This window comes from Diceros bicornis, chromosome 9, assembly GCF_020826845.1.
Source record: "Diceros bicornis minor isolate mBicDic1 chromosome 9, mDicBic1.mat.cur, whole genome shotgun sequence".
NCBI lineage: Eukaryota > Metazoa > Chordata > Mammalia > Perissodactyla > Rhinocerotidae > Diceros > Diceros bicornis.
Genome location: NC_080748.1, coordinates 5,312,555 through 5,321,392, shown reverse-complemented (window position 1 = coordinate 5,321,392; position 8,838 = coordinate 5,312,555). Strand labels below are relative to the sequence as shown.

Sequence of the window (8,838 nt, the reverse complement as noted above, 5' to 3'; positions counted from 1 at the left end):
GCTAGACATATTAACCATATTAAGTTTGGGAAGGCAAATCATATTGAAGAGGAAGTCTGATTAAAGTGCAGAGTTTAAAAGATTTTTTCTAATCCTATCAATATTACAAAGCCTCAATTTCTCTATTATAAGACTGAGTAGACTAGACAAACGAAGCCTTGATTAATATTTGTGAAACGTACATCTACTGTCAAGTGCAAGATGGTAGGTTTCTTGGAATGCGTTTAACTTGAAGGGAATCTAATTAAAACCTTAAAAATGTTTTCATTGCCAAAGATAGAGAAACTGAGGGAACAATTCCCAGCGAGTGTCAGCCCTCGTAGACCATTAGTGCGGGATTGAAACGCCTCCAGAAAACTGAGTTCCCAGGCTTTCCGGGAGCCCTGGGGCTGGAAGGTGTGGGCATGCGCGAAGGCGGCTCGGGTCGGCTCCGCCCACTGCTCGTGGGTTCTTTTCCTGGGGCGACTGCGCACGCGTGGCCGGTGAGTGGACGCGCTGGGGCGCGGTAGTGGTTGGGGGGCTGGGTTTTGAGCTGCTCAGCGGCTTTGGAGGCGGTTGTGCTTGTTTTTCAGTTTCTCACCCTTTCTCCAGTGCAGCAAGGGAGGAAGGGGTTAATTAGCGCTGTCCAGGGAATGGCGGGCGAGCTGCAGACGAGCCCAGAGGGGGGCCTGGGTCCCGGTTGTGCGTGACCGGCCTCGTGGGCCCCGGCGCCGGACTGGGCCGCGCGGCCCGGGCTGCGGCCGTCCGTGTGCGGAGGGGAGGTTCACCCCCGGCTGCGGCAGCACGCGGAGACGGCGCTTCCCTCCGAGCAGGGACGCGGCCGGGCCTGCTGGCCTTGACCGCCTCTGCGGCCTCTTGTCCAGGCAGGGCGCCGCGTCGAGGGTCAGGAGGCCGGGCCTCTGCGGGGCGCAGCGCGTGTGCAGCAGCAGCCGGCCCCGCTCTCCAGGGAAGTCCCCGGCTGGCGAAGGCCGGGGCACGGGAGGGTCGTCCTCGGGACCCCGCCGGTGGAGACACTTCCGGAGCAGTGACGTGAGGCAGAAGGGTCTCCGTATGGGCTGTGCTTACATGGAGGTGTAGAGAGCAGAACTCATCACGTTGTACATTTATGATCTGTATTTCGCTGGAGGTCGTTTACCTCCGTTTTTTTGTTAGTTTTAAAAATAACAGGATAAATAGAATTTTAGAAAAGGAAAAAGAAAGAACCATTGTAGTCACAGGTAACTAAGTATGCAAAGATGAAAAAAAAATTATAGCAGATTATAGCCCTTTTCTGACAGTAGGTCGAGTTAAGGGTAGAATCATACAGCAATATGCATCAAGTATTTAGGAACATCTAGGCCGTTCTTATCCATTCACAGAAGAAGCCCGGGTCATCGTCCCGTCCCCGCCCCGACCCCCCGCCCCCCCCCCCCCAGTTTACCCAGAAGTCTGGAGTGACTCCTAGGTTAATACTCTTTCCACTGGGTCACGCTGCCTTGACCGAAATTACTTGCAGAAGGCAATATGATACTGTTCAAATTTATACAGTGGGGGAGGGAGGGACTTGCTTTAAGTAAATTTAATATATGGAAATTGAAGAATTTTATGCATTTGAAACATAACTTTTAAAGATTACATTAGTTATATTGAGTTAAGTACTCTAAAGAAATAGAAAGTAACCACAGCCCATTTGGAGCCTGCTAATCCCTGCTGATGCTGCACGTTAACGTGTCCAGCCCTTTGCTCATGCCTTCCTTCTGTAATCCTTCATCCTTTCCTCTCCCTCAAGGCCAAGTGAAAATGCCACCTGCTGTTTCACTTCTGTCCTCCACCCGCACATGCTCTTTACTCTGGTCCTATGGCGCTAAATGGTGCTTCTCTAATAGAGGGCCCACCACATTGTCACAATTATTTGTCTATGTTTCTTTCCCTCTAGAGCAGGGTTTCTCAACCCTAGCACTATTGACATTTTGGGCCAGGTAGTTCCCTGTTGTGGAAGGTTGTCCTGTAAACCTGCCTCTACTCCCTAAATGCCACTAGCACCCTCCCCAGTTGTGACAACCAAAAATGTCTCCAGACATTGCCAAATGTTCCCTTGGGGGGCAAAATCTTCCTGGCTCTCCTGTGAGAACCGCTGATCTAGAGTATGAGCCACATACAGCTGAGCGTCAGTTTAATAGGAATATAACACAGCATTTCCCAATCTGTGTGGAGTTGAAAGTCTCTTGCACAGCCATTTCACAAACCCACTTGAAAAATTTTTAAATAATGCAATGCTGAAAGTATGATAAAGTAGTGAATTAAGTAAAAAAATTAGTATATTAAAACTAAAGTTCATTTAATTTAGTCTTTAGTGATGTTTATTACATAAATAGATTGCAGTTTTTCGCTCTTAAGACGTGATACATTCAAACTCACTTTAATAATGTAGGAAACGGTCTCTGACTGCTAAAATTGCAGCCCCCTACCCTGTCTACATGTTCCTCCATTGATCTTATCCTCGTCCAATGTATATTTTATTCCTATTGTTTATAGTCTGTCTCCACCTCACTAGAATATAAACTCCAGGAGGACAGGGACTTTGATTCCCATCACTAAGAACAGTGCTTAGGACAAGGTACTGCCTTAGTAAATGATTGTCAAATGAATGGATTTGATCAGCTTTAAAAATAAACTTTTATTTTTGGATCAAAGTCATACTAAAATGTACATTGAAATTTAATTGCCTTTTACAGCTATGAAAGTAGACAGTTTGCTTAAACTGCCTTTTGGAATTCTTTGTTTTGTACTTAAGTCAACTGGATTTTTTTTTTTTATGGTTTTCATGCTTTATTTCTAAATGATTAACTAACAGGTTTTAACCTGCAGTTTGAAAGCCCTTTTCCACAGATGCAGCTATGGAAAGTGTTTAGTATTAATAAATACAAATTCAAATATTCCTGTCTATATCAGGGATATACATATGTGTATATATATGTGTGTGTTTATTTAAATGTATATAGACACACCCACACACACATATATGTACACACACATACATACACATTTCTTTGTCCTTCAACTCTTCTAGGCAGTCTCATGGTGCAGCTTTGGTCAGTAACTCTTTGTACGCTTCAACTCTGCTGGGACATGTTGGATTTTAATAGTTGCGTGATTCTTTTCCTGACCGAAACTCTCAATGCTGAAAAACTAAACCAAAATGAAACCTATTAGTAGTTTGCACATCAGTTTGCTGTTTTCTCAGTCTTTCTTAGTTCAGGATGCACACAGACTAATCTTTGGAATTTCCACTTGGAAATTCTCCAGCTTGATAGCTCCTGGTATACTTTCCTAAAAATTGATTCTTTATGTTTATTGCCATAAACTAGAATTACTCATTTTGAGCCTTCATAGCATTCCTCGGTGAGACTGCTGCAGATACTTCTGTGTTGACTTAAGTAATTTTTATTCTAAATTATAACCTCAAAAGTAAAGAATTCATAGTGCTTTTGATCCTTATACAACTATAAAACCAAACACATTCTCAAATTAAATATAAACAAAACTATCAAACAATAAAATTCAAATTATCAGTTCAGTGTGAACATTATTTTATTGCTGAGTAGGTAGGCAGTTCTTTTGAGATTATTCCTAATTTACTTTGAACTGTTAATGAATCAGTTCTTCTACCACTCGATGCAAATGCTGTTTCCTCTACCTTGAATGCTGCTTCTCCTTTCTTTGCCTAAGGAAGAATTTTATTCTTTAGAGCCTAGCTTAAATATCACTTCTTCAGGGAAACATTCTCTAGTAGCCAAAGCCATAACAACCCAATCTAATTACCTAGCTTAACAGCTCATTGATGTTTAATAACGTTTGTTCCCAATATTTTTATTGTGGTACTGTACACATAACATATAATTTACCATCTTAACTGTTTTTCAGTGTACGGTTCAGTAGTGTTAAGTACATAAGACACTGTTGTGAAACCATCACCACCATCCATCTCCAGAACTCTTTTCGTCTTGTAAAACTGAAACTACACACATTAAACTCCCCATTCTCCCCCCGCCAAGCCCCTGGCAACCCCATTCTACTTTCTGTCTCTATGAATTTGACTACTATAGGTACCTCATATAAGTGGAATGATACAGTATTTGTCTTTTTGTGACTGGCTCATTTCACTCAGCATAATGTCCTCAAGATTCATCCACATGTCTGTAGCATATGTCAGAATTTTCTTCCTATTCAAGGCTGAATAATATTCCTTTGTATGTATATCCACTCATCTGTTGATGGACACTTGAGTGTCAGTCTCTTAAATCATGCAGAAAACAAAAAGAGTTACAAATCAAAGTTACAATAATACTAGCTTTTATAATTGTCTATATATTTACTTTTACTGAGATCTTTATTTCTTCATACGGCTTTGAGTCACTGTCTAGTGTCCTTTCATTTCAACCTGCAGGACTCACTTTACCATGTCTTGCAGGGCAGGTCTAGTGGTAACAGACTCCCTCAGCTTTTGTTTATCTGGGAATGTCTTGATTTCTCCCTCACTTCTTTTTCTTTTTCTTTCTTTTTTTTTTTTTTTGGTGAGGAAGATTGGCCCTGAGCTAACGTCTGTGCCCATCTTCCTCTATTTTGTATGTGGGACGCCGCCACAGCATGCCTTGATGAGCAGTGTAGGTCCACTCCTGGGATCCAAACCCCCGAACCCCAGGCCGCTGAAGCAGAGTGTGCCGAAACTCAACCACTGCGCCACCAGCCTGGCCCCTCTCCCTCACTTTTGAAGGACATTTTTCCCGGATATAGGATTCTTGGTTGATTTTTTTTTCTTTCAGCACTTTGAATATAGCAGTCTACTGCCTTCTGGTCTCAAAGTTTCCGATGAGAAATCTGATGGTCTTATTGATGATCCCTTGTATATGACAAGTCACCTCTCTTGGTGCTTTTAAGATTCTGTCTTTGGCTTTCGATAGTTTGATTACAATGTGTATTGGTGTGGGTGTCTTTGAGTTCATCATTATAAGGATTCGTTAAGCTTCTTGGATGTTTATAGTCATGTTTTTCACCAAATTTGGAAAGTGTTCAGCCATTATTTCTTCAAATAATCTCTCTGTCCCTTTCTCTCTCTTCTCTTTCTGGGACTCCCACAATGTGTATGTTGGTCCACTTGATGGTGTACCCCAGGTTCCTTAGGCTCTGTTCACTTTTCTTCAATCTTTTTTTCTTTCTTTCCTCAGAGTCGATAATTCCAATTATTTTATCTCCAAGATTGCTGATTCTTTTTTTTTAATTAAACAGTATCCTGAAATTTCCAGGCAAGTTTTTTTTTTATTATTATTTTTTATTTATTTATTTTTTGTGTGTGAGGAAGATCAGCCCTGAGCTAACATCCATGCTAATCCTCCTCTTTTTGCTGAGGAAGACAGGCTCGAGCTAACATCTATTGCCAATCCTCCCCGCTTTTTTTCCTCCCCCAAAGCCCCAGTAGATAGTTGTATGTCATAGTTGCACATCCTTCTAGTTGCTGTATGTGGGACACGGCCTCAGCATGGCCAGAGAAGCGGTGTGTCGGTGTGCGCCCGGGATCCGAACCCAGGCTGCCAGTAGCGGAGCACGCGCACTTAACCGCTAAGCCATGGGGCCAGCCCCCAAGTTTGCTGATTCTAATGCCTGCTTCCAATCTGCTTTTGAATTTTTCGTTTTAGTTATTGTAATTTTCAGCTCCAGAATTTCTTTGTGGTTTCCTTTTATGTTTTCTGTCTCTACTGATATTTCCATTTTGTTCATACATCATTTTCTTAACTTTTTCCACGTCTTCCTTTAGTTCTGTCACCATCTTTAAGACAGTTGTTTTATAGTCTTTGTCTAGCGGCCGGCCCCATGGCTTAGCGGTTAAGTGCTCGCACTCCGCTACTGGTGGCCCAGGTTTGGATCCTGGGCGCACACCGACACACCGCTTCTCTGGCCATACTGAGGCTGCGTCCCACATACAGCAACTAGAAGGCTGTGCAACTGTGACATACAACTATCTACTGGGGCTTTGGGGGGAAAATAAATAAATAAATAAAGTCTTTGTCTAGTAGATCTGCTATCTGATCTTTCTCAGGGATGGTTTCTGTTGATTTACTTTTTTCCTTTGAATGGGCCATACTTTCCTGTTTGTATGCCTTGTGATTTTTTTTTTTTGTTGAAAACTGGATATTTGAGTCTAATAATGTGGTAACTGGAAATAAGATTCTTCCCTTTCCCCAGGATTTGCTGGGTTTTGTTATTGTTTTATTATTTTTGTTTTTTCGATTGTTGTAGGCTGTCTTTGTGCTGAGGATCAGCCTGAAGTGTAACCTTAAGGTCTCCTCAGGTCTTTTCTGAGCTTACACTTGTTCCTGGGCATGCACAGTGACTTTCTAAATTTCCCCATATATTTGGTTGCTTTTTATAATAGTCTAGTGCTTAAATGTCTGGCTCCCAAAAGGGGAAAAAGAGAAAAATGAAAGAGAGGAAAAGGTGCTGGCCCTTTAAATCCCCTCAGAGTTGTTTCAAGTGTAGGGGGAGTGCTTGCAACAGTGGGAGCCCTGCAACGATGGCTGCCTGACTTTGTGTCTGTTCCTCCACAGTCAAAAGCAGTGATTGGTGATCAGAACACAGATCCCCGATATTTGAGGGACAGAGACTTTATTGCCTATCCTGGCTCCCACAGGTTGCATATCACCTGCTCCTGGAACTGTTGAAACTGTGTGTTCTTAGATTTTGGATTTGTTTACTTGGCACCCATTAACTATAGGGCCAAACTAATGGCCAAAGTTGTTTACATCTTTCCTGCAAGCCAGCTCTCGTGGGCACATAAAAGCCATACCAGGGGCAAGCCCCAGTGGTGTAGTGGTAAGTCCTATCACAAACCTCGCAACCACAAACTATAGAACGTGTGTTTTGCCTCCCTGCCCAATAGGGGACATCTCCACCTAGTTCCTTCCCACCACCTTAGCAATAAGGGTGTAGTCCCAGTTCTCTCTCTCTGCTTCCTTGTCCCTGCATGTGACAAGTTTTATGTGGCCCTTCATGGTGCACCGTGCCTCTCGTTTCTAGAGGAACTGTGACTAACATTAAACTTTTCTTTCAGTGGCATTGAACTTTCCATGTCCTCACTCAGTCAGCTCTATAAATTAAGACCTGAGCACAAAACAGGAACATGTGCACAGCTTCCTGACACAGGGATAGGGAGTGGGGCATGGGTAGCCACTGCCAAGCTAAGTGCCAAAAGTGACTGAAATTAACCACAATTTAAATCTTCCCCTGGAAGTTGCAAGCCTTCGAATAAACTATTGAGTTCCAAAATAGTTACATCAGACAGATTGTACCAGTGTAATTATCTAAATATGGAAACAGTCCTCCCAGAATCCTCTAATGACCTTTATATATGTACACTCTCTTTCACCATTCATTCCCATGGGTACCAGTTGGATGTTTTCAACCTCCAGAACTGTCTCACCTCTTTCTGACCACTTTATTTTGAGGCTGTAAAATGATGGATCTGCTGCATGGTTGATTCACTGAATTATTGCCTACAGTTGATATAGTGATAACTATATTTCATCAAATCTGAGATGCCATGGATTGTAAGAATGTACCATCACTTTGAGAAAACATGCTGACCATTAAACTTATACACCGTTATTTTAAAGTCACGTCCTGATTTCAGAGCTGTTAAAATGAGGAAAAAAAAGTATATCTTAAATCTGTGAATAGAATATTTGTTACAAGTCAGTCAAAGCCAAAGTTAAATCCTGCTGGCTACCAGTGGCATTCACTATGCTCGTCAAGTTTCTTATCACACTTCATATTATTCCCTTTAAATTACTGATTTCCTATGGTCCAGTTTCAGCCATTCACTTTTCTGGCAATTCACTTTTTGTAAAGTGGACAGTCATGAAAGTACTAAAGTATCTTGTTTAGTAGTTGTGATGGATACCATATTATTAATGATATACTGCAACTTCAAATAATAATGGTAGGTAATATTTGTATTTCTACTGTGTGCCAAAGACTATTAGGCACTTTATAGGTAGTAACCCATTTAACTCACAATAACCCTATTAAGTAGGTGTTATTATCCATAAATATGGAGATAATATAAAATTATCTCTATTTTATAGGTGAGGAAATTGAGGCACAGAGAGGTTAAATACTTGCTCAAAGCTGTGCAGGTAGTAAGTGGATAGCCGTGATTTAAACCTGGGTAATTTGGCCGGCCCCGCGGCTTAGCGGTTAAGTGCGCACACTCCGCTGCTGGCGGCCCGAGTTCGGATCCCGGGTGCACACCGACACACTGCTTCTCTGGCCATGCTGAGGCCGCATCCCACATACAGCAACTAGAAGGCTGTGTAACTATGACATACAACTATCTACTGGGGCTTTGGGGGGAAAAAATAAATAAATAAAAATTAAAAAAAAAAATAATAAACCTAGGTAATTTAGCTCCAGAGTCCATGCTCTTAATACCGTATCATACTGTTTTCTGAATGTCTAAATAACAGCAGAAATGCTTTTCCACAGTTGGTATAAAGAAAAACCATGAAATATCTGCTTCAGGTAAAAGGTATTTAAATGAGCTAGTCCAATAAAGTACTGGATGGAACATCTGTCTTGAGATGGATGTGTGCACACATTGCAAATAGTTTACAGTGGAAATTTTTAAACATTTAAAACTAAAACCCTTGCATCGTGATACACGACCCAGTACACACATGTATATTTATGCTAAAACATTTCACAAAGCGATACTTCTACTATAGGCCATATACTTTGATACATTTTTTTTCTATTTATTAAAAATGCTGATGTCCCACTATAATAATTTCATAACTTAATGGGGAT

General features: G+C 41.7%; 1 protein-coding gene across 1 annotated transcript in view; it reads left to right on the top strand.

The window, feature by feature from the left end:
- The first annotated feature begins 412 nt into the window (after positions 1 to 412).
- The window catches only part of EEF1AKMT1 (EEF1A lysine methyltransferase 1), a 54,048-nt gene continuing 45,622 nt past the window's right edge, over positions 413 to 8,838 (top strand). Inside the window, exon 1 of the mRNA XM_058547828.1 lies at positions 413 to 482. The gene's annotated coding sequence lies outside the window, so the exon portion shown is untranslated. The remainder of the gene's footprint in view (positions 483 to 8,838) is intronic.